The following is a 27,342-nucleotide window of genomic DNA, read 5'->3' as shown; positions in this document are numbered from 1 at the left end:
AGTGTGAAATCAATTTCATATAAATTAGAATGTACATATAAAACCTTACCACTGCTTAAAGATATATTTCCACTACTATGTTCCCTGTTTCTTTCAATCAGCTTAGTATTTATGGGGTGGCTGGAAAATCATTCTATACATTATTTATAAACATTGATTTTAAGCAAGTCATTCATTTCCTAACCATGAATTACCTAAGAAAATAGAGTTTTTATCTTATTTTTTTCTCTCCAAGGAAAATTAAGTATTTATTTATTAATGGGTTTTTACTGTTGAATTCAGCAAACAAGTCCTCAAAAATAAGAAAGGGGGACAGAGATAACTACCCATTATACAGTTAAACAATGTCAATAATCATTCCAGTGTTTACTGCATTTCTTAATGTAAGGAAGTAGTGGTGTTGATACAGAAAGTTGCATCTAATAAAAAACAAATAGTCCTTCATTCCAGTATTTTCTGTATTTACATCTGAAAAAAGCTCATTTTCACCAGAGGCCTTTATCTTCTGTCTAGAGCAGTTCTACTGTGCAGACCATCCATTATGGTAACAGGCTGCACTGAAAAATTCCATGGAGGATGCAGATCAATTATTCAATGGTACTCACTTACCAATATTGATTAGGCCATGCATTGTTTGACTTCCCCTGCGATTCCTTCTGTCATGAGGAAATGGTTACACCCCTCCTGAAGGGCAGAGGGAAATGGGATTCATGAAAATTGAACGACTTTGAGGTTTATAAAAATCCCATCTAACTTGAATGGAAAATGGGCAATGAAATACTTAAAGAGCAAAACACAGTAAAACAGCACAGGCTCAGATCTTTGCTCTGACCATGCAACCCTGTGTGAGATGATTTTGCACAGTATCTACCACACAAGCTAATGACCAGATCAAGAGCATCCAGGGATGCAACTCTACCAAGGTACTGGATTTACACTTCTTTAGGCAACACCTTTTTTTCCCTTCAATTTTGATCTCTTAAAAATTCACATAGCCCCAATTTCAATTTCTGGGACTTTTGGTTACCCCCAATTTTTGGTTACCCTTATCCTAAAACATTGTAATCTTCTTTTTGTCATATATAGCCAAGAGTATACACAGCTGTTCTGCTAACACATTCTTCTGATGAATCTGTTGCTTTAGCAGTCCTTAAAATGTCAGCTTTTTCATTACTGCAATATTTTTTACTCCATTAAAAAAACTTACAACTAACTATTAATTTTTTACGGGTTATCAGTTACAATCCATTTATATCCAGGCAAAGTGCAACAGTTTATAAAATTGTGTGTTGTGTGGTGACTGATGAGGTACTGTAACCTATTAAGCAAAAAATATTTCCCTTAGTCTGCTCTTCTGAAATTATTCTTACAGCTGAGAAAGTGTCATGGTCAGGCCAAAGCTTGACTGCCTACAACTGCATTTCTGCCTGTGTTTATTGCTCTGGCTAAGGAAGCCATCAGCAAGGAGATGTAGCCTGCCAGAATCAGGATAGCTTGTAGTCTTAGCACTCCTGCTGACTTCCCAAGCCAAGGCAGCCAGGAAAACACTCAGGGACCAGAGGCACTTGCAAGACCCCAGGGTGACCCCAGTGCAGTGTCTTCCATCCTGTGCATCACAGCATCATACACCACTTGTTCACAAACACTACTGGAGCCAAAAGGAGGTCTCAGATGTAGCCTTACTCTGCTGTGCTTTTTACCCTAACCCTTTCTCACATGCCTGGAGTCTGCTTTTCAACAGGCAAATTCTGCAGCCCAACTTACCCACACACTGTGTGCCAGGTATCATCACTGCAGCTCCCTGCTCAGCTCTCCCTATGTCTGCTGTTTCCCTGTGCTGCCCTTTTCCATGCCACGTTTTCCATGAAGCCCCAAGCCTCCTGAGCATACAGCACACTCTCCACCCACCTCTCACAAATGCCCCTAATATCTGCCAGTTTCTCCCCAAAGCCCTGCTGGGACCCTCTGCCTGCCCTTCAGGCTCTGCACCTTCCCAGTGGTGCTTCTGTTTCCCACTTCCCTCCCACGAGAAGGGCATCCTGCCAGGTGCCAGCACTGCACCCTCAGTGTCACTGAGAAAGCTGAAAGCAAAACCAGTGCCTGCTCTATGAACAGTTCATTTCCCATCTCCTGCTCACATCTCCTCCCTCACCTTCTGCCATATCAAGGAGGCGTAATTTTGTCCAGAGAAAAAAAAGCACCTCTATAAACTAAATACTTTAAGAGTCAGTGTAGTTAATTCTTCACAGCTGTTCCACTAGAATAAATACAGGCTGGCACTTGCACCAGAGGGACTGAAGTGTGCCAGTGGGAAAGGTGTGTGTGTCACCAGCCCACAGAGCTATTTGGAACTGGCAGCATGACTACGCACAGGTAATTCTTCTGGAAAGAAGGGTGACGTGCCGGTTTTGGAATGACAGGTATGCAAGGGGGAAATGACAGTTAAATCCCAAAGGCAGGCTGCAATGAAGGAAAAAACCTGGGGATTACTTTGAAGTTTCTAATCCAGTGCTCTGGAGTCTTTAATTTGTGCTTTTAGAAGGACATAGTGTAGGTCTGATTCCTTAGCTGAGGGAACACAGAGACAGAAGAAGATTCCCATTCATGTACCTTAGGGACTCATGGGTGCTCCTGGATTTAATCCAAAAAAGGAAATATCAAAAAATTTACCAACCTATTCAAGATGGTCAAAAATCCCATCATGTTGCCTGGAGCCTGCTCTGACTTCTTCTCTCATCCATTTTACACTTTTGGCTCATCTGTGTTATCGCAGATCTGTAATTTGAAAAGTAAGGCTGATTTTCAATTGGCAAAAGATTCACACAGAATTCTTTCTTCTGGAAAATTTCTTCTGAAGCAAGCCCAAAACAATCCTAGGGCCATTGGGTAAAGAAGCCTGTCCTTGCTGTCTCTGTCAATGAAATACAAAATCCAAAGAACAGGTGCCTCCATGCATTTGCATCAATAACATTTCTGAATTGTTTTTCTTCCTATTAATATCTCGTTAACTGCCACACTTTGACATTGCTTCTGAAAGCTACTGCATCGCAAATAATCCAAAGCATTCTTAACTGAGAACCAAGATAGTAAAGTCATTTTGTTTGCTTTGTTTCCCACCCAGTTTCATCAATCATTACTTCATATTACCGGTAACTCTGTTGCTTTCATAAAAACCTTTTATTCATGACTTTGGGGATATATTTTGAAAAGTTACTAAGTTTAGAAACTGACTGGCTGCCCATGTAATTTTTTAACTTACCAATAATTCTCTTTTGCTCACTCAGAGAGAAGAAAAAAAACAGCAAAAAAATACAGCAGGTGTGTCACTGAATTCAAGAAATCATATCCTGCAGATTTCAAGTCTTTTTTTTTTTTTTTTTTTTTTTTTTTTTACCCCTTCTTGTAGCCCTTCTTTCCCCTTTCAGTCTCTAGCAAAGGCAGGGCAGCAGCCCTTTCAGCACTTCCAAGGGACTGTATGCCCCATGCAGCAATGGGTTAGAATGTTGGTTTAAAAACCACAGGATAACCCTGTGAGGAGGTAATGTGCTCTTTACAATCTCTGCTCTAATTTGCATTTAGGTACAAGCACCTTGATTAGAGGTGTGAAATGCCTTTTAACATGTCCATGAGCTATTTTCCCATAATTTTAGGTTTTATATATTTCTAGAGCATAGATGTTCTTTCCCAGCTAAATAAAAACGTGCATATAAAGCATAGATAGATTTACTTAATAGTACTGTAGATATGGGTTCTAACATACCTTAAATATCACTAAAAATAGAACAGAGCACTACAGCAGTTGTTCTGCTTAAGTGTTGCAATGTCTCATGGGAATGCTTGAGAGGAGAAAGAAGTACAATATTCACACTTGGTATTCACAGCCTGTTCATTACACATTTCTAGAAATGTGCCCCCCCTGTCCTTAATTAAAAAGAAAGCTGAAAGAGTAGGAGGAACAAAAATGTTCTCAACTTCAATGACACTATTGGAAAATAATTATTTCCAAACTGCTTATCTGTTAAAAAAAAAGCTGGCAAACTACCAGGATCTTGATTGCTGTAAGCAATTTTATACTGCTCTATACAGATAAATTTAACAAAGAAATTAATTTCAGTCTCATAATAAGTCTCATCTCATTACCAAAATGTCTGTGCTGCAACAGCGCCTTGTGCAAAGAACTGCTGGGAGAGGATTTTGTCTGCAGACATGGAGCAACTGCCTAGAAAAACTCCACCTCAGAATGCTGAATGCCATTTAACACTTCCTTCTAAACATAATTCTTCCTAATTGTAAAACAGGAAGTGAAATATTGGGAAATAAAGTGAAAGTCTTCCCAGTTTTGCTTGTATTTATTCCATTGGATTTGAGGAAAGCTCCCTGAGTGGGTCTGTTAACTGGGCATAGCCCACAGCTGATACAAACAGGTCCAGAAGATCCCTAAAGCACATGGATGGGAACAATGTGGTGCAGGGATGGAGGGAGCCAGCCAGGGAAACATGCCCTCTGTGATTTGCTGCTCGTTTACAGAGAGGGTCTCATTACTGACATGGCCATCACTGGCCATCTTGGCCACAGTGATCATGTAGCAATCAAGTTTAAACTCTCTGGGACAGGAGGAAAAGTACCACCAAGAATTCAACAACCACCGACTTTATGAAGTTCAACACTGGCAATTACAGTACACATGAGCACCCAATTAATTTATGCAGGAGCACCCAATTACTTCACACATGAGCATCCTTGTGGGTCCCTTCCGACCCAGGATATTCAATCTTTCCAAAAGAAAGTGGCCTCCTTCCTTTATGCCACCATGCTGCCCTTTACTGGGACTCCTCCTCACGCAGAACATTTCTATTACATCCCTAACTCCTCCAACAAGTCTTTGCAAACACTGAAAAATACAACATGACCAAGATCCAAAATTAAAACTTGACAGCAGATATAGCAATAAGCTCTGGAAGCTTTGAGCCAATTTATGGTCACCGTGCTTTGCAAAAAGGCACAAAACAATAACAGGGTGAGTAAGAGCCCATCAATCCTGGCATGCCAGCACTCATGCTTGCAGCTCTCAGCTGGCACTGCCAGAGCAGCAGCGTTATGAATAGCCTGGCTTTTTTCTTTTACCATTCTTATTGGTGCTCTTGTTATGCCACATCAACCAGGGGATAAAAAAAATAAGCACATGATATATCCTGATGAAAAGCCTGACGTGGATTTCAGTTTTGCTGAAGCATAACTTGGCTGCAGAGAATCACATCTTTGGAAGCCACAATGCCATTTTCTGCTCCTAGACATGCCATCCTACAAAGTGCAGAGAGCAGATTTACTGGCATAGGAGGCATTTTGTCATGGGCTACTCCTCACACATTCATTGCTGTACTTGACCATGCAAATCAAGCTCTTCACAGAGCACATGCTGTGAGCAGAAAGAAAGCAGACCATTTTCTTCAATCCAGGCATCACTGCAACTTCAAATTCATTTCACTATTTTTTCTCAATTACAGAATTATTCTGTTCATCAATTTTGCTTCCTTGGCATAAATTCCTCTACAGTTTTACAGACATTTAATACAGAAAATAAACTTTTTTGTTCTTGAATGTTTCCACAGAAAATGAAAATCCTCCCCTAAGATTATTTTGGCAATAAATAAATGTGTCTGATTTTTAACCTAACCTTCCTGACCTATCTCCTCAAAGATGTTTTTCATTGTTCTTTTACTTGTTTCCACAGCAACCTTCCCAGGACCCTCATTAAGTTTTTTCCTGTTTTCTTCTAATTCTATATGGAAACCATGACTTTAGGGTTTTATTTTGCTCTTTTTGTTTTAACAAATACAGAGATATTTTTTATTTATGTCTTAAAACAAAACAAGGATTCCACTACAATAGTCATCTCCGTCTCTCTTGCAGTAATTAGATGATTCCAGAAAATCTCAATTAATTCATCAGCCTGTCACTTCACCAGGTTCCACAACCATCACATACTTTTTGCAGTCCAAAGTGGGGCAGGAATCATCTCTGGACCCCTTTTAAATACTTCATTTGGGAGCATCCATCAACCCTACTGAAGAAAAGCATCCATTTAATTTAAAATTTTTGAATAAATACCAAATAGAATAAATATCAGTCTTCAGTGATTACTACAACCCAGTTCACACTTAGGGGGAAAACACTGAGGTAATCAGAATTGAAAAATTTGATGGTAATCCACATAAAGACTGCTCACCCTCACCCAGGTAGTAGAAGGTGCTATTTCAAAGGAAAACAGAGACTGAAGTCATGAGCTGGGTCCCTTTATGCTATTGCTACAATCCATCTTTTCCTTTTCCTGGTTCTCACTTCCAGTGTATTTTATAAAATTACTCTATAGATAGATGCATCTACTTAGATGTATCTATGCTGTAACTGCCAGAAGTGCATCAAAACAACGGAATAGTTAATTCAAAACAATGGGAAAACTGTGTTAGGTTCTGTACAGCTGTTTCCAGAAGACATGAAAACAGACCTTTCCCCACCTGAGATTGCCACTGAAGTCAAAGACGAGTCTGTTTAGGAGCTGTTGCAGTTTATAAGCTAATCCAGAGGTACAAGGGGTTATATTTCTCCTCTAAGCAAAACACAATTGAACTTCAGGGGTGCATTATTTTCTGAGGCCAACAGATAACAACCAAAACTTCAGTTAGACTTCATTGCAAGCACTATTAGATTTAATGTTCTGGTTCATATAAATAAATAATAAAGGCAGGCAGTTTGCATCCCAACTGTTTCTGTACATTGTTTACACTTAATCGACTTCAATCCTGGTAACAGATGTGGAGTGGAGAAAGGGAGTGTCCCTGGCACCGTGTGTTTTACACACTGTGACAAGTGCCTTCCAAGCCTCAGCTGAGTAGGAGAACATGACTGAGAGCATTAAGCTCCAATTCCAGCCCAGACTTTTGCCAATCACAGCTTTTCTTCCTCTCCTCCACCAAAAACAAATGCAACATTCAATGTCACTTTTGAATTTATTGAAAAACATATGCCTGAGCCTTCTCAAAAGCATTCTGTTTATGGCCTGCTTTTTCCTGAACAGGTTGTTAATGGGACCTGTTTGGGGTTTTCCTACCTCAAAGTCAAGTCATTTCTCCGTTTCCAGACCTCCTCATGTTTTATGCCACTTGCATCAAGGGGTAGATTTGCTATAGCAGCTGTTCCTTCCATGTTCAATGCATTTCAAGTTTTTAAAATAGTTACCTGTAAAACCAGAACAAAACTTAAGGACTATTAATTTCACCAGCTTGGAATATATGAACAGCTATGTTAAAAAAACCCATAATCCTACACTATGTTGAAAACAAATGTACAGCTGAATGGGAAGTTCTCTTGAAAGATTTTTCTTTGCAAATATGCCAATGCATTTATGCACTTTTCCACTGGGGCCTGACCTTTTAGGAAAGTTACCAGTTATAATACAAAAAAACTTTCACTGCAAAGACTTCTCAGCTCCAAATTGAGTTTGGAGACAATCCCTGGCTACAGAACACCTGGAGAGAACCAGTGCAGAGCTACTGGGATTACTACTTTGCCAAGGAAGGTTCATTCCAGATTTATTCTCTCCTAGGGATCAGGAATTACCCACAATCTTAAGTTTTCCTCTTTAATGCCACAGTTGGTGTTTTGGATCACTGTCTGATCTTCAAAGTCATGGGGAGTTTGTGGAGTTGGGATTTTCGTTTAGCAAGTCAAAATATTTTGACAACTTTTCAAAATTATATTAAAATTATGGACAGTAGAAAACTTACTCCTGTTGGATACTGTAGATATTTTATTTATCTTCGTAATAGTAATACCTGTTTAAACACCTTTCATTCTAACTTGAAAGCTTATCTACTCTTGAAACACCTTTCATTCTAACTTGAAAGCTTATCTACTCTTGAAAATTGAATTTAAATGCCTCAACTGAGCTCTGAATAATTCTTATGAAAGTTAACAATTGTCCATCAAAAATAAGGTACATTTGGACATTTTAGCTTCAATTTCCTGGTAGTATCTTTTCCATATAAGCTAATTTTAAAGAATTCTCCAGACTGAATTGGTATTGCTGCTTTCTTTAGCCCACAGAGTATACCAGAGGTAAGTAATTCATTTCTTTAAACTCTAACTTGTAAACGTTGGGATTAATTGTAAAAAAATGTAACTTCTGTCATGAGAGGGACGTAGATGTAGGCTGCTAAAAGCAAATCAAGTGTTGAACACCAACACAGTGATTTCCCTACAAGCTGCCAATTCATTCTGAGACAAATAGAAATCAGGTGCTAATTAATATCTACTTATAGCCCTGTTCAGCCTTCTAATGAGTGAGTGACTAGAGAGGCTCTGACCTCTGCCTCTTTCCCTCGGAGGGTGGATCTGAGATTTCACATCAACCCCACCAAGCTGTGGCCTGTCTGCAGGCAGCCTGCACCTCAGCACTTTGCACATCCTCTTTTATTCTACACTTTTATTGGATTTACTTACCATGTTATGGCAGGCCCTCAGCAATCCAAAACACACGTATTGCAAACTGACAACTACAGCCAATTCACTGGACTTCTTCAAGGAATTTTTGTGCCTAGTGTTGGTGCTGTGCTCCTCTCTAATCAATGCCATTTGCTCCAAACCATTTCCTGGAAAGTCCCCCTCTTACAGATTTACTCAAAGCAGTTTTCACAGTATTGTAAGAAGCTTGGTCATAAACTCTGCAGTTCATTTAAGCCAGTGCTGCCTGAGGAGCTGAGCCTACAAAAGGCTGAGTGATAAAAGGTTTTTCGCCAGATCCATTAGGGCCAGTAGGTTTTTTAACTGTGTTCTTTCAGTGCCTTTTAGGAAATGCTCCAGAAACAGGAAAAATTCACCTCTACACTGTTAGCAACTATTGAGGGAGCAGCACAGACCTACTGCAGCCCATTTAGGACCAGAAGACATTTTTGAAAGACATTAAACTCAGAAGGTGAGACTGTAAACAGACTACAGGAGCTACATGTGCAAAAATACACATGCAGCTCACCTGGAGATTGACCTAAAAACAGCTACTCATTGTCAACCACCTGCTTCTCCAATTACCACATTTACACAAATAGCTCAGTGTTCATTGATTTCCACTTAAACAGTCACTTTTTGAACATCCAGATTTTCAGAGTAAGTCAAATTCTTACCCCCAGCTGCACTGTTAAGAGAAGATTAAGCAAAATTTATTTGCTTTCTACATTGTTTACAAGGTGACTCAGCTGTTTGTATGCAGGGAACTTCTGTGAGACTTACATAAGGCATGCCTGTCTTCTAGCTTAAGCTCTTAGTCTTACTTTAACATCAGATCTAGAAATAAGCTTAAGGTTAAACAAATTAGTCTTTAAACTATTACTGTCCTTCATTGGTGTCAGATCACATCAGTATAAGGCACTTAATTTGCTTTGGCTTTCAGTTTTAAATCAATCATTCCAAAAGTTCATACACATTATTCTTGTAACTTTTTTCAGTTAATAATGGAAGACACAATGACAATTAGATCTAAAATAAAAAAGCTTTAACATCCTAAAACCATCTGATTTCATTAGGCAAATTAGATAACATGTTAATAACAACACATTCCATTTCAGTAATATGACTTGACTTTGTACTTAAGTCATTCCAACTTCATTAATTATGTAGAAGGTGGAAGAGTCAATTTGGGTCATAGTCAGCTAGTACACACATTTGGAAATACACCATAAGGCATACCTGTGATAACAATCCAATAAAACTTTCAATGTATTTATTAGCTGCCCTCTTAGTTTCCAGTGTGAAGCGAAGGATGTACTTGCAGCTTTATTGTCTGTGTCACTGTACAGCCCATTTTCTTAAGGATCACCCATCCTGGTCCCACAAACTCTGCTGGGGCATTTGAGCTTGTGCACAAAGGAGCTGCTCACTTCCAGCTGGACAGAAAGACACAGCACTGCTGTCTCACTCTCAGCTCAGCTTTCTGGCTTGCAGCACCCAGGACACAGGAGAGACACTGATTTTCACTAAGCAAGCACAAACCACGTCAGAGGCACCTGCCTGCCTGTCCACAACTGCTGATGAGACAAAGCAGGCTGGGATCCATGACCAGCAATCCTGTGATGGCTGGACTGCTCCTCATTCAAGGGACTGCAGCAGCTGAAGAGCACTGCTGTTGCTGTGCTGCCCCTCTTCCCTACGGTGCCTCACGCTTGCTCAGCACCCCCCTCAGTCATCACTTTGTGCAGAGAGCACAACATGCTAACTCATACCCTGAGATTGGTCATATTTATTCACAAGTAACCAAGCAACTGCCATCTCAGGCTTCTGACTTGACAGCTTTATAGGGGCTGCTACTTAGCTTGTTCAAAGAATGGAGTACTAACAATCAAGCTAAGAATCTGGATGCAATTCTTTCTAAAGGCTTGCTTGAAAGAAAAATGTTCTCTGATGGGAAAGGAAAAAACATATTTTGATTTAAGCAAACAGGTTCTCTGGTAGCTTGTGTTTATACAGCTCCAAAAATAGACATTTAGATCAAAGGAGCATTTGAACTTCCACTTAAGCTGCAAAAGCTCTTCATAAACAAGGGCTTTAACTGAAAAGTGTCAATCAGTTCTGCAGTATTATGATAATTTTTTGGGTTGAAATGCAATAAAAATCTCTTACACTACCAAAAATATTTTCAATGTAGATATAAAATTAAGTGGTAAAATATTGAGCTAAAATTGACTTATAATCCTTTACTATAAACATGCAGCCTTACTGAAGGTTGCACAAATGCAAATCAGGTAAATTTTACCTTTGATCTCATTTTTCAGGTAATATTTCTGTGAGATTTTGAAATTCAAAAACTAATGATGAGATGCATGTGCTGTAGTCTGCACTCAACACAAATGCACTTAAAAGTGAGAAACAAAATCAATGAGTTCGATGATCAAAGACTGTACACACTGATCCTGTAAATCTTGTGTCAGCACAAACAATTATAACCATAAATCCTGTCTTCCAAAACAGGAAATATAGAAGGTGGGTGTTTGCCCCATCAAATTTGAAAACCTAAAAGCAAGTGTGGTGCTGAGCAGTGAGCAGGTGGCCTTGGTGACCTTACAGACAGCCTGGTCAGCAGAAACAAGCATTCCCATGGCAGCCCGAGGCAGCAGCACAGGCAATGCACCTGCATGGGGAATGAGCATGGAGCTGGGGAGCCCCATGGCAGGGACACCTGTCCTGCAGCCAGAGCTCATCTCCAGCTCATCCTGACTGAGGGCAGCTCACAACTTCTGGGGTCCCTCTGAAGGGAAGCTAACAATGCATGTTTCCCATGAAGCCACTCTGTGCAGGAGCTGAGCAAGGGCACACAGCTTGGCAGAGACTCTCCAGAGGTTTTACGCTGCCAAGGGTGGTAAAAGCCACAAGTCAGTCCTGAAAACAACAACGTAACTAACACACATTGCTCACAGACAAGAGCTGCTTCTGGGACCTCAACAACTCATTTGTTATGCTGCACTTTTCAGGAGCCAATTAAAAAGTTATGTCGAGTTACAATGAAAAGCGTATTTCAGCACCCACCAGCTTTATTTATCTTTTCATAATATTCCTCTTACTACAACAATTGTGACGCTACCTCAGGAGATTTCCAATTTACTTCTCATCTTATTTAGCATTTGTGCTTTGGTGGAACCCAAAAGTCACAGTCGGGGTTAGGGCCCATTCCATGAAACGCCACATGTGCTAATCCTTTTTTAAAGCTACTTATTACCCAGTCTCTGTGGAAGGCAGCCCTTGGCAGGCTTTTCAAGGACGAAGTACTTTCAACACGGAATTTAGAACTGTAATATTGTTATTTCTTTTTCACACTGTAAGAATTATGTGTTGCAATTGTATACTGTGCATAAATTCAATAGGCACTCAATCTTCACAGAAGTTCCCCTTTTTTTGCAGTAATTACAGATTTATTCTATGAACCAAATTTGAACAGGTTCAGACGAGACCAGTGTAAACATCTGTGACTGCTGAATTTGACTGTCATCAAACAGCCAACGAAAGTCAGCAATAATTTCTGGAGGACAATACCTGTTTCCTTTCTGAGCATAGATGCAATTTGGATGGGGCAAGAGCTCCTTTCCAAGTGAACACAAATCCTGAGGAAAGGCTGTACCTGGTGCAGTACAAGCAATCAACAGGGCAGCAGTTGTGCAGAGCAATGTGCAGGACTGTCGAACAGAGTGGCACAATAAAGAAATCATGGGCAGTCCTCATTTTGCATTTCCAAGCACATTCTATTTACTAAGCAATATCCTGGATTTTTCTTTTCCTGAATTATCTCATTGCTACTCAACTCAGAAAAAATATCCAAACATCACACTGAGCAATGCAAAGCAAAATTGAATTTTTTGTATGAGCATAAATAGCACCATTAGGGAGAAAGCTGACCAAAGAAAAACCACCTTTGCCAAAGCTTACAGTCAAGGCAAACCCATGACCACAGCCTTTGTGCCACAGAGGAAATATTGATCCGTTTGACCAAAATACTTGCATAAAGATGTAGATATTATTGTCGTAACTCAGTCACCATTAAGAAAATCTATCTCAAATGCTCTTTTTGCTGCACAACAAGAATTCCTGCCTGATGCCAGCACCTTACTCATCTGGCTTAGAGCTTCTAATGCAACTCATTGCTCCCAGTGATCCTAGGTTTCTAGTATCACAAATGTTCTTACAAATAACAACATCTTTAATATTGCAATAAAAATCTACTCAATAACTCATATTTCCCAGAGAGGATGGTGTCTTTACTATTGACTGTCAAAGAAGAATTAAGGACACATTCTCAACAAGATCTTCTGTAAGTTTATATAATTTCTTAGTGTGACAGACAAAGAAAAAAACATTATGAGACTAAGTGTCCACAAACATTTTTCTACTAAGTTACTGTGCTATCACACAGTTTGCTTGTGCCACCTGAAAGTCTTCATTTTCCTTCTCACTTTGTATCTCAGAGTCTGAACTAACACTAGTAACTTCCCCACAAAGCCAAAGAAACTGGAATACATATTTAGCAGTAAAAGGACCCAAAGACAACATCCTTTAAAGCTTTGGAATTTTGAGTAGGCTGAGAAAACGATTTGAGACTACTCCTTGAGTTCTTTCACATTTCTGCGCAAGTCACTCGTCTCTCAAAGGCCATGAACTCTTTACTATTGTTATTTGTGTAAGTCACATACACACATTCTGCTTCATGCTGCCCATGCTGCAAATAACTGTGCCACCCCAAGAGACCTTTATTTCAACAACTGCTTGGCTGAGCCAGTGGAATGGATAGCCAAAGGGACAAAAGAGAACCATTTCACATAAATTGTTAACAACAGAAAAGTAATATTCAAGCAGTTGTACCAATTGTTAGTAAATTTTACATGGCTGGAAAATTCCACAAGATTTACAGCTCTTCTGTTATAGAATGGGTATGATTCCTTTATAGCCTCACACCCTGTGACCCTTCCCAAATTCATGCCACTAATAAGGCCTTAATGCCTAGTCTGCACTGCGTGTAATAGTATCACATAAGTGCAAACATTTTTAGAGTATACACACCAGCTACATCTGCTTCTCCACTCTGTGATCAAGGCCCCAAATCACTAAAAAAGGGATATGCAATGCAGAGAAGCAGATCTGTATTCCCATTGTGGTTTAGCCCAGTCTCCCTTCTCCCATCCACGTGTAGGGCTGGTTGGTCTCCTCCCCCTGTGTGCTGCATTCCCTCACTGCTCAGTGCTGTGCCTCAGTTCTGCTATGCTTGGCGTCTCTGCTCCCACTTGTTAGGATTCCCTTTGGTGCTTTGGATTTGAGAGCTCCAGCAACAGCCTGGGAAAACACTTAGGAGCATCTGAAAAAATCTCCCTTTTGGGAAGGAGTTCTCAGCTTTGTCAGAGAGGAATCCCTCCCGCTAACAGGTGTTCCTGACGGAGCCCAGCAAGCACACAGTTTTTCCTGGCTGTGACTGCAATCAAACTGACAATTATGTGCTTGCCTGTGTCCTTGATAAAAGCTCGCTCAGCCACAACATTAGGCTGATAGTTTTTTCTTGCCGCCTTCTTATGTATAATTTTAAGTTGCGCATTAAGTCTTTCCCTTCCTCCCCAACAAAACTCATGCAATAACCAGGTTTCAGAGCACTTGGCAAGTTTGATAGATTTGTAAAAATAACAGTTGGCAGAGGCGATCTCCTTGTTATCTGCTACACCCAGGGAGGGTTACAACACCCAGACAGGGTTTCGCAGTGGGAGAGGTGATTATTATTCTGCACTGCATGTATCTGCAGCACAGATATCCCTGGCAGGGGAAGCACCTAAGGCACAGAACCAGGCCCCACTGCCCTTCAGCAGCCTGCACTGCTTCCCCATGAGCAGCCCAGCCATGGCAGCACACGTGCACTGAGCAGCCTGCTGCTCTGTCTGGCCACAGGGACAGCTGCTAACCCTGGGCAAGGCACAGCTCCAGCACACTTCCCACAGCTTCTCCCACATGCTGCTCCTGTCAGGTGCCACATAGTTCCCTGCCAGAACTGGCCAGGAAAGATATCCCTGCGCTTTTTTATTATTATAAGACTTTATTATTGTAAGAATTGTTATGGGTTGATGTCACTGGACATTTGGTGGACATTTTGTAGGCCTCACAAATTGTCCAGGTTTTGGCTGGGATATAATTAATTTTCTTCGCATATGCCCAGTGCATGAACTGAGGGAGGAGCTACCTGAAAGGCACCAATTGCTGTTCAGGGATGGCTTGGCCATCGGTCAGCAAGCAGTGAGCAATTGTATTGTGCATCATTTGTTTGGCTTTGGGGCTTTTTTCCCCCTGAGTTTTGTTACTTTTTATTAGTATTAGCATTAGTATTATTACTATTAGTGGCAGCATTACATGTTATTACTATAATTATCATTGGTATTATTATATTTTACTTTGTTTCAATTACTAAACTGCTCTCTTCTCAACCCGCAAGTTTTTTTCCCCTTCCCCTCCAAATCCCACAGGAACAGGGATGTGGGTGAGTAGCTGCATGGTATTTAGCTGCCCGCCTGGGTGAAATCACTACAGTCCTTTCTGGCAGCGAGTGTAGGGCTCAGAGGTTTAATGTAACGACAGATGTGATCACAGCATGTAAAACCAGATTTGCTACAAGCATCCATTGCATTGGTTTAATAGTCACTGGTGCCCAGTGCTGATTGATTTGCTCTCTGAGCTGCTGTGCTCCTTCTCAGAGCTGTGTTGTGTCACAGCTCGCTTGCAGTCGGTGTTCCCCGGGCCCATGTGTGTCACCCTTGGGCCCTGCGGTGAGGTTATCGCTTTGGGGGACTTTGTAGCACGACCTTCTGATCCGATAGAGCAGCTTGTCGCGACATGACCGTGCTACGTGCCCTCAGCACTGCCGGCCCCTCTGCTCTTCGGGAGCCATCTATTGGGAACGAGCAACAATTACACTTTGGGCCTTTTCCCCTCAGAGAGCCACCCTATGGGCGACACATCTTCCTGCCTTCAGCCTTTCAGAATCGTTATCCTTCTCCAGCCTGATTACAGTAGCACATGAGAACTTTAAATATTTTGAATATCCTTTGAATACCCTAGAAACCAGCCGGGTCCTTTTGCTAGGAAGCAGCATTTTGCTGAATATGGTAAAGGTCTTGTTTAAGGTCAAATAACAGTTTAAGAATGTCACCCAGAGATCTGTCTCGAGGCTGGATAGTTACGAGTGTGTGGGATAACATGGGCATGTGCCTAGGACTGTGCTGCTGCTACCACCTCTACCCTTCTCCTTCCTTTTCCCCGAGTTTCTGAACCACCTATGTATTCCCTCCTGGGTCTCCTCCTTTGGCTACCCCCCTGCTTCTGAACTGTCATTACCATCTCTTGCTAAATAATGAAAACCTGCAATCACCCGCTCTTTCTGTCTGCCCCCCTGCCATCCCTCATTTTACTGTCATTTAAAACTTTAACAGAGGAAGCACTCAAATTACTCTGGCAGTGCCACATAGAATTTATCCAGTGTAGGCAGAAAAAGTGCATGAAGTACACTGTTGAGAAGCATATGATAAAAATAATTCCTAGGATGCTAAACCATTATTCAAGCAAATCATATATTCTTTCAACTTCTCTACCACTCAGATCTTACAGTGTCAGTAAGTAAAGAGTTTCAAAACGGGAGCATTATAAAACTTTCTTCCGTTGCATTAAATGCTAGACTTGGAAGGAAATTAATGTAAGAATGTATGTTAGGGAAAAAAACCTCAGGACCAAGAGCCCATATGCAAACATCAGTCAGCACTGAGGGCTGCATTGTTCAAACCTGTACGTTCACTTTTCTTGCTGCCTCTCTGGCTGTACTAGCAAATCCTCAGTGATCATTAGTAACCTATGGAATCTTATGGCTGGAGAAAAAAGCTGGGAACATGAAGGACTAATGTTTTCCCAGCAGATCCTATATAGTTACACTACTCCTTGAACGTGTCTGAGTACTAACAGCACACAGGCAGTGCCACTTTAGGGAACCTCTGTCAAACCCCACAGAAAAGCACTAAACTCCTGCTACTTCAACAGATCCTCCAAAACGAACCTGAATCAAAACATTTCCTCCAAAACTTAACAAAGCTTATAGGCCACGAAGGGACACAAAAACCATCAGGAAACTGTCATCTCACGAGTTATATCCAACGAAAACATTACAGCTTATCCCCAAGCCGCTGCTCCATCATCCCTAGTTGAGGGGGAGCATCACCCCACTATAGTCATTCACTATATACTACAGTCTGCCTTGTCCTATGTACTCAGAAAGTCATGGTATACAACATGACTAGTCCTCAGTGCTCACAAAAATCCTTTCAGTTCTTGTTTACGGGCTGATTTTAAACAATACAGAAGCTTTATTGTCACAAATAAGTTTTACTGTCATTTTTACTCAGTTCAAGTCAGGCAATCCACAGGCTGCATTCTAATTATGTAGAAGTAGGGGGTTAAAAACTACAGTTCAGGGTAAAGACACTGCAGGTGTGCAGTTTAATGAGTTCTTAATTGAGTAGTGGGAGAGCATAAAAAGGAAGTGCAGAGGGTGATTACAGGGCTCTTTCTGCGAAGGGAGCAGTGCAAGCACTGAACTCTATAATCAAGAATAAAGAAAAACGAGTTCACCTCTAATTTTCTCTGTACTACAGCCTTTGTTATTCATGCTCAGAATGCAAGATTAGAATTTGTACATCGAGTTAACGGACAAGATTAACCTTTTTTCAGATGTACTTGTTTTAAGGCTATGATTGCAAATAAATGAGAAAGGACATAAAAAATAATTTAGATCTGAAAAATATATTGCCTGCACTCTTGTTTGCAAATCAGTCAGATTCCTCTCTGGCTTCTGCTATTGAATCAACTTCACAGTGAAATTGCAAAGGGAAAAATGGAAGGAGACACCACATGGAAGTGAAAGAACAACTACTTGGGATATATTTTTATCTTCTTCCTCTCTCCAAGAAAAAAGCACCACAAAACTCCCAAAACCTCTTCTCCCTGCTCAGGGAAGCCACCTACAACGTGACAGTGCAGCAGTGTTACTGCCTTGGCAGGCACTGCAGGAAATCACTCACACATTTTAATAAATTATCAGAAGAAATTATGTACTGCAACTACCTGCAACCATGGACATCCTGGACATTGACTTTGCTACCACACATCAATGTGGAAACTGCTCAGAGCTGCTTCCACCTTCATTTGGGCAGAAGAGTCACTGAAAACCCCCAAGAGGCACCCACTGCAATCAGCACTTTATAAGCTTCTGAAATACCCCCACTTTGTGCCCGTCAGTACTATTCTAATGAGGGTCTGGTTCTTTAATCTATTATCCGTCATCATTAGTTATTATCTCGTATAAAGCAACATGTATTCTTCTAAAGTAATTTGCTGATAGTAAAATCTACAATCTGTGACATTAAATGGAAATGTTAAGCTGTGTATTTCAAAGGATCTTGTCACCCATACCAGGATTATGCTTAAACACCACAGACCAACGTTCAGATCACAGATCAGGTGAATTATTGTTATAAACCCCAATCAGATGTATGAAAAAAAGGCAGCTCATAGTAACTTTTCAGGGAGTGTAAGAAATGCATGAGGCCACTTCATGTTAAGTGTGCTCACTGTTTGTTTCTTGAAATTTCACAATTGCTTCAACTTCAGCTCTAGCAAGTGAATTCTCACATCCTGACAATAATCACCAGTAGACAAGATTTTGAAAGTTCTGCCTCCCAAAAGTTATTTTCTTTAATGAACTTTACTTGCTCACATCCTATCCCATCTCAGAAGCTTTATGGATCAAGACCTAAAACCCAGTACTGCACACAGTCTCTTTAAATTATGAGTTTATATTTCATTATTAAAGCAATATGAAGACCTGATTTTTTCCATCCAGTTAATAGATTGTAAAATCCAGGTTCATGGAATTCTAGTCTGAAAGAAAATAATCTGATAGATATAATTTTTGGAACATTGGAAAAATTCGTCCTGCCCTTCCTCACAGCTAAATAAGCACCCTCAACCTGTGTATCTCCAAATCCAGGACTTCCTGCCAATTTCCAAATCACTACTGCATTGATTCCAAAATGCATTGTTGACAATTGCTGAAATTATGTTAGGTAGGAAATCTGCAACGTTCAAAGACATCAAATCGGGCACATTTGGAGAAAACAAGAGTGTGAAACACAAACAGTTCTAGTATTTTGATGTGTTAAATAGTCTAAGGCCATGGAAAGTTTATGGGAAGAAAGGAAAACGTGCTGTGAAAATAATTCCAGGTAACTGGCCAAGGTCATGGATGGACCAGCTGGCTTCCATTCAGGGATTCCAGTTGGGATGCACGTTGGTGACTGCCAGAAAGAAGCTGCTGTAAGCTGACCTGTTACTGCAGTTACTGCACCCCTGTTACTGCAGTTACTGCACCAACAAAAGCAAACCCAAACAGGCACCAAAACAGAGCTGAGCTCTTAACTGTAAACCAGTGCTTAACAGAAGAGCACTGTACACAAGCTGAACCAAAGCAGTATCTAAGTGAAATCTAGTGCAAAGCTGGCCCTCAAAACCAACTAAAACACTTAAGCTAAAAGAACAAAACCACTAATCTGCTGAATTCACGAGCATCACTGTGTAGAAATTGCAGTGTTTAGTTACACATCCCAATTTCAAAAATGCAATTAATTTGGTCTTTACTGTGACAGCATCTCAATATTTGGAAAATGAGTTACTAGCCAATGAATAAACCACAACCTTGGAGCTAAATATGCCTTATACATTCTCATCACAGGTTGGTGAGTCTTCTTATACATTCTATCTTCTTTCTCTGGTGGTGTAACTTGATGCTAAAAACAATAACTCTACATAATACATCAGGTTTTAGATAGTATCTTCTCATTTTTGCCCTAGGACTTTATCACTGCCTATTTCATTACATCATATCAATGGAGGTTCTTTGTGGCAATGCCTGATGTGGAACACCATTTATAAGGTAAAAATATAAATAAAGCCCCTTACATATAATTTAAGCTTAATACCAGTAAAGCTCTATCATCTACTCTGATACTGGAATACAGACACACTTTTGGTTTTGCTTTTGTTTCCTTTTATCATCTCATTATGTACAGAGGTATATAAAGAGAGAGTAAGGGATATCTCTGGATATACAAAAGAGACACATTTCTATCCTTTCACCTCTACTATACAGTAGCTGTGCAGAAAATAGCTTCCTAAAGCAAATGTGAATTAATAACCTGAAAGTTGTTTTGAAAAGCCACCCTATACCAGAGATTCCCATGGGTATTTTTATAAAGAGATTGTTTTAAGAGGAGGTGATCAGTGGGAATATTATTACTCAACTACCTATTGCTGCAATCACTACAGTTGCCCACATTTCCATGACTGAAACTAATTCAACTGGGTAAATACATTAGGGAAAAATTATATAATCAACTAGTGCCGATTTTCCCCTATCAACTCCAGTTAATAAAAAGGTTACTTTACATGTAGTTTTGTGCAGTTAAAAAACAATTTTTCTATTTATTTCCATCAGGCAGGTTAATTAATGTTAGCCTTAGACAATGCTGCCACTTAAAATTTTGTATCATTGAGCTATATATCTATTTTTTTCAGTATCCCATTCATAGGAGAAAAATTGACAAAACCACAAACATGTTGGAATGATAAAGGTTGTCAGGGTAACAAATTATGCACACAGGCAAAAGGGTAAAATATAATTATGCAGATGGCAAAATAAAAGAAGGTAATTTACAACTGATGCAGAAAATTACTGGCACAATAAGCATGTCCCATAAATCAGTTAGTTAACAACCTAATTTATAACTTTTTGAAAAACTGCAAAGACAAAATAGAGACTGGAAAGGAGTTTAAGTGCCTCATGCCTTTTCTTTCAGCAATGCACCTACTAAGGACAACATTAATGGACAGCAGCTCATTAAGTAACTGATGCCACATGATTACCCCACTTCCCTCTGCACTAATGAGCAATTACTCCTTCTGATGATTGATTCTACTCAACAGGGAAAATAGGAAAAACTTTGCCATCCAGAAATGGCAGAAGTCCATAGGTGTGAGATTATCAGCTGAAAACCTATTCATTTTTACAAACATCAGCAAGCACTCCTCAGGCCAGAATGATTGAGGCCCTTCAGTGCATTCTCACAAGTCCATTAGAAAGCACTGTAGGAACTGAGACCTGCCTTCTCCCTGCAAACCAACAGGCACATCTGAGTATGTTTTAAAAGCTATACACAATTAACTATTTTAATAATAAGATACTTAGAGGGATTAAAAAAAATTAAAAATTGGCATCTCAGAAAGAATGAGCAAGGTCATGGTGGTTTCTCAGCCCCTAACATTTCAGATTTCTCCAGCACAACATAAAAATTAAACATGTCTCCAAATCCTACTGACTTAATGAAGATTCAGTCACAGGTCTGGAGGGAAAAGACAAGATGGTTTTTATGAATAAGGATGTTTGAGGAGGAGTATAGGTGCTAAATTAAAAAACAAATGCAAGAACACATGGCACAGACAAAGAGACTACATGACAGCGAGGTGTTCAGGAAAGATTTTAAATTTGCAAGGAAAAAGTGAACATTTGTATGGCACAGTGATAATACAAAACACTAGGGCCGCATCATGCAGCAGCAGGTACAGGCAGGGATCCAATATGCACCCCTGTGACTGGGGTGGTAGAGCTGCAGCATTCGCTGCAAGGAGGCAAGCAGCAGCCTTTGGAGTCTGTATCAAGGTTTCAGAAACAGTCTTGGCAGAAATGAATAACAGGTAACTGCAAGGTCATCTCATTTGTGACATTAAGTCATTAGACTGATTATGTGTCCATCTGCTCTGCTTTGCAAATTGGCCCTCTGGGTTCATTAGCAATCATAAATGCAGATGTATTATGACACAGGCTAGGAAATACATGTACAAACAGCCATGAGCAGGGCCCAGAGAGCATTGCAGCTTCTCAGTGTCATAAACACTAATGACTGAATCATGCAATTAACTCACTGCAAGTAAGCACCTTCAGAACAAACACAGAACAAGACCTACATTGAGGAAAAACAGAGAGAACTGTCAGTGGAGAGAGGGCTCAGCACTGTAACTGTTCACCACCTCCACCTTGGCACCACTTTTCACTTGCACAGTGGATTTCATTAAAGACAAAGGTACCAATCGTTTGGCTCTGCTTCTCCTTCCATCTGCAGGTCTTAATTGCACTTTCCCCTGTGCAGTAAAGTGTAGCAATACCAACGAATCACCAAGCATGCTCTGCCCCTGCCCTGAAATAGGGGCTCCTCTGCTGCAGAGCCATGCCCCACTCACCCTCCCCGTTGCTTAGGCTCATACAAAAGTGCTGTGCTATGTTGGCATCAGGTCAGGGAGCCAAATCCATTCCTAGTACCATTAGAGGGATGAGCCTGGTGCAGGTGCTTAAGATTAAAATTAAAATGATGTTTTAGGAGCTAGAATGTTTCTGGATGTTAAGGAAGGAGAACCCCTCCAAGAGCTGTTTTATGGTGTGTACATTATGACAGCTAATAGTTGAATTATTTACAGAGGGAGCAGTTGTACTGTAACAATATTTTTGTTAGCTATGTATTCATGCCAAGGGAAGCAAAATTAGTACAGTTCTAATGGATACATTTCTATTCGTACATTCTATGTTTTTCTCATTCTACCCTAAGGCTATCATTATATATGGTAACGAAGGAAATTAAAGTGATTCCTGTTTCCTCTCTTCTTTATTAATCTTTAATGATTTTTAATTTGAAAGTTTTAATCCATCCTCTCATTAAAAGGACAAAGCAGTAATTCTTAGAAAGCCTTTTGCCAATTTTTTTTTCAGTCATCCCTTTATGCAACAAATTTCCAAAAAGCACATAGGGATTTATGGAATTTCTGGTACATACTTGCCTATTTTATCAGTATTCAGAGAACGAACTAAGGTCATGAACCTGCAGCCATCACCACACAAGGAGTGATTCAACACAGCACATATGCATGCTCCTCCATAAGCAAATAATTACATTGTTTCTTGTTCAACAAAGCATTAAAGCAAAAGCTGTTTACTCTAAGCTGTGTTCACTGCCAGGAATAATCTTTTTGTTATTTAAATGAGACTAATAAAGGTAGAAAACATGCTGCCTAGGAGTGGTTTAGGAGGAGAACCCGAGCTTAAGGAGCTTTTCTTTGCAACCAGCCAAGAGAAGAGGAGAGGCAAACATGAATTTTGGAAGTCCATAGCCTGCAGCTGGCTGGAGAGCTCGGGAGCTAAGCCCAGGCTGAATTAACCCCTCAACCCAAAAATCACTGCCTGCTGAGGTAGGTCACTGCTGGGTACCAGAATCAAAGCTTTCTACAGTCTCTCTAGAGATCTACTGTCACAATTCTGACCAAAAAACACTCGCCATCCCTGTCCTTTACCCACGCCTGTAACATTGTCCCTTCCCATGCTGATCTTTGCGGTCAGCACAAGCATCTGCCTTGGTGACTTCAGAGACAGGTGGAAAATAAGCAGACAACTGAAAAACTAAACAACTCTCCAGCACCCCATCTTAGGAGCTCAGGTGGTTCTGAACACTTCCCCAGTCTTCATTCAAGCCTTCCTAGTACCTCCCAGGCATGAACTGAAGTTAGTGGCACATACACCCCAAACTACTCTTGCCCTGGAAAGTATTATAGGATGACACACACAGAACATTAGAATATGAGGACCATTAGCTATGTGTGGGGTCCTCCATGGACACTGCATTTCCTCATGGCACTTAGCACACCACAGTCAGTCAGTCAGTCTTTTGGATTTGTTTTTTTTTAATATGTTAAAAATTTTGCATCAAGACAAAAATTTGGAACAATTCTCCTCTGGCTACCAATGAGCAAATTTCCCTTTCCCTGGATACAGGAGCAGTGAAGTCTGGAAGGCAGATCTTTCTGAGTCTAAATCAGAGGGGGCAGGGGGAGGACACACCATGTTCCAACTTCAAAGGAGAAGGTATGTGTAACAGAGGCTGGTTTTAACAGGCAGGGTAACTGCCTCCAACAAATATCTGTCAAGATATTTATTTGCAAAATTCAGATGTTCTGATTCATCCACCTTTCCCACTGGAACTGTTCCATTATGTATAAACACCCACATATTTGTTTATACACGTATCTTCTACAGACAAAGAGAAGAGTAGCCTGAAGGCTGCACCTGCTTTTGAAGTAGAGGAAAGCAGAGTCAAGTCTGCACTCTAAGAACAGCATGATTTTGACCCACATTGGTACCTTACCTCCCCACAGGTCACCCTGTACACTGGGCTGCTGGGCTATTCTGATGTTGGCTGGGGTTACTTCTTTGAACAGAACAGCTAAGAAAAGCTTCAAGTTCAATTAACTAGCTTCCATTTCATTTATCTATCTTGAACAAAAAAACCACATTAAAAACCCTGACCCAATTATTTCATACATAAAAGGAGCCTTTGCAGCAGGTGCAATATTCCTAAGAGGTGTTTAATGAGAAATATACATCAGAGCTTAAGTGGAATGAGGCTTTGATGTTGGCTGCCTTACCTGTTGTGCCATGAAAGAAAACGATCACAAGGGACAGAGTGAGCAAGCATTGCATCTCTGCTGGGGGATGCTAAAACTGGATAAGACACAGGCTCCTCAGCTGTTGTACTTCAACTCCAACCCCACAGGCAAACACACACCAGGACACCCACAACACAGAGTCAGGTTCCCCCAGCTCTGCCCATGAAGGACCCACCTCCAGCTAACTGTGGGGAGCTTTAACTCCAGGGGGTTTACTTCAGCACAAACCCTGTCAGGTTACACAGTCCTTAAGATAAACCAAACAACATTCCCAGCTGAGGTGGAAATTAAATACACTTACAAAACCTAGTGTTTGAAAAATACAAAGTAAGTTTTTAGTTTCTCCAGCACAGTGAACTTACCTGAACCAAGAGGATGTAAACAGATTTCTAACAAATGTAACATTCAGAAGAGTTGCTTTGATCAGACAGTCTTTAAAAATGCTCAGTGACAGGGGATATATGCATGAAGGCCATTTGATTAGGATAAGCACAGCACTACTGCACAACATCATCCTGGTTAACCAGAGGACCAACAAAAGCTCCTTCTCCTTTCCAAATGCAGAAGGAACTTCTTTTGCCTTGGGCTCTCCAACTTGCTTAAACTAAATTTTCCCTCCTCGCATCTTTCTTTCTATTGCTTGACTGGCACAGTGAGTGTTCTTCCTTCCACTTCCATTTACTGTAGCCACAGGAATGGGAGCAACTATAAATTCACATATCTTTGTGCATATAGCAGCAACCACAGCAGGAAACTCATCTTTACAATAAAACCTTTCCAAATTCAAAACATAAAATGGCCACAGGCTTCACATGCAGCATCCTGGTAATGAAAGAGGTAAATGACTGAAAACTGTAACAGACAAGAAATTGCACATGCTTTTTTTTTTTCATTTCATACTATTTGAAAAGCCTACAAAAACCCCTCCAAAACACAGCTTCCTATCACTTCATCAGAATAACTGTTTTTCAAATGCAACAGCATCTGAAAGGCTAAAAGTGTTTTCTTGTTTCAGGCTCAAAAGTGATTTTCATACTTGAGTACATTACTACTGTTTAACAAGGGAACAAATGCATTTTCTGAGTGAATATCTAATTCTCTGTGTGACAGCAAGTAAAAATGAACCAAGCTGCCAGTTCCCAGGAGAGCTGGCAGGGCTGCCATGCTCCAAGGCCGTTCTTGAGCACTTCCCATAAATTACCAGAACTGTGCCATGCCTCTATACATGTATTGCAAGATGATTCAAATCTGTGCATTACACCTATTTGTACTTGAACCTGGTTTAAGTTTAGGAGGGTTTGAGAGGGCTGTACTTGTTAAACATATGAACAGAATATTAACACCCACAGGGCAGCTGAGATGTAAATCTTAAAATGAAAAAAAATTGATGGCGTGGGGGCAAGAGGCAGGTAGCAGAAAAAAGAGGAGGACAAGGAAAAGAAATGAGCTTTGTGCAGCAGAACATGATGAAAAACACTGAAGCTTGAAACACCCACACCTGTCCTGCCAACCCCCTGCTTAGGAACTGTATACAGAAGTGTCTAATATTGTACTGGGGCATTGTGGACACTGCTGTCCAACAAAAAGCATTAGCGAAATGTGTGTGTTGATTTTTCATTGCAACAGCAATGTGCTTTGATCTGCTTCCCAATGCATTTGAATGATTCTTGCACAGAGGTCTCTTTCCTGTGGTGCAATGTAAGAAATGACAGTTTGACACAGAGAATATCAGAATTAAAATCTCCCTTTATGTACACAGTTTCCAGCAGTTTTGCTAACTTGCTGCACAGTTCAAACCCAGTCAAGACAACAGTGTTCTGCAGAAGCAGGGAATGCCTATACTGGTTTAAGCTCTGATCCTCCTGCCAAATTTGCTAACAAGAGAGTTGACTGCTGCCTAGCTGCTTCTGTGGATGTTTGTGAACCCCACTGGTTTGTCCAGCTTAGGCAACAAGAGAGATTTCCAAATGCGCCTGTCAAATGCACCTGCATGGTGTTTTCACTGGAAGAGAAGAGTCCCACATGAAACAGCTTTAACCATTTTCCAGCCTTGGCTACACCCAAGCCTAAGATCACATCCCTGGCAATTCCTGGTACAGATGCATCTGCAGACTGTGTTAGCCCAGGAGGTAAGGGACAGATGAGACTTCAGACTGAATGCCTGAAATTTTAATGACCCTTTCATAAAGAATAGCAACTTTGTGATGCAGGTTATCAGCTGTTTTAAAACATAAAGGTGCAACCTAAACTATTTACAAAAGACCAGGATCAAGATTACAAACACACCACCACTTTAGTCCCCTAACACAGGTGATTTATAGTACAGTCTTGATCTTGATCGACACAACTGTGCCATCCTGACTCTCATCAAAGTCTGCTTTGTCCTTTACAGAGATTAAAATGGATTCAACTAATGAGGAACTAGTCAATTTTCTGTTTTGTTTTGCTTACTAATTATGTACATTTTAAATCCTGCTCTACAAGTCTTTGTTTCTTCTGTGTGCTTTTCACGGCAGAATTGAAGACAACCATCCAAAATAATTTTTGCAAAAAGCACTCTTTAATGCAACTGCTCTTCACCAGCTTCAGTACAAAGTCATTGGAGTTAATTTGTGGCTCTTTAACATAAAGGCTGTTTAATTGACTTAGCTGACTTTGCAATGAAGCAGAAAAGATCATTGCACGATCCATTCCACTAGGATGAGATGACACAGCTTTCAGCATATTGGAAAATAAGAAGCTGATAAGAAAATGAGGGAAAAGGCAGCATTATCTGAAGTACTGCAGCTGTTCCTAGACTGGACAAATACATTCCAAGCCAACTGCATTCAAGCTTTGTTTTCCAATTGCTCCTCAAATTTACTGTACCTTCATGACAGCAGTCTCAAGAATAGGAATAATCTGAGGCCCCCTACAATCATTCCCCCATCTCTCCCTAGAGTATCTGTCATTAGAAACTCAGTATTTTTAAAGCAAACAAGGACCTGGTTTGTGCCACAGCTACAAGTGTCCAGGAAGTGAAAATGGTTTAGCAAAAGGCTTATGGGAAATTTTGGGTTAAGTCACTGAACTCACTGTTGTTGAAGATCTCAGTGGAGAAGGCCAGGCAAGGAGCCCATTTCCCTGTGCAGAATCCAGCTGGCTGTGAGCACATCTGCCTCATCCTGCACCTTCTCACTCTGAATCCACCTT

At 40.6% G+C, this 27,342-nt stretch overlaps 1 long non-coding RNA gene across 1 annotated transcript; it reads right to left on the bottom strand.

Annotated features, from left to right (window-relative positions):
* Positions 1-492: 492 nt before the first annotated feature.
* Positions 493-27,342, bottom strand: LOC146435576 (uncharacterized). Its single transcript, XR_014853024.1, has 3 exons — positions 27,226-27,342; positions 2,675-2,775; positions 493-684 (listed from the first exon to the last, which is right to left on the bottom strand). It is a non-coding gene; the product is annotated as an uncharacterized LOC146435576 (long non-coding RNA).

This window comes from Lichenostomus cassidix, chromosome 6 (assembly GCF_008360975.1).
Source record: "Lichenostomus cassidix isolate B80296 chromosome 6, HeHo_3.0, whole genome shotgun sequence".
Lineage (NCBI taxonomy): Eukaryota > Metazoa > Chordata > Aves > Passeriformes > Meliphagidae > Lichenostomus > Lichenostomus cassidix.
Note: the sequence above shows the minus strand (reverse complement) of the source record. Positions and strands in the feature narration are given on the sequence as shown.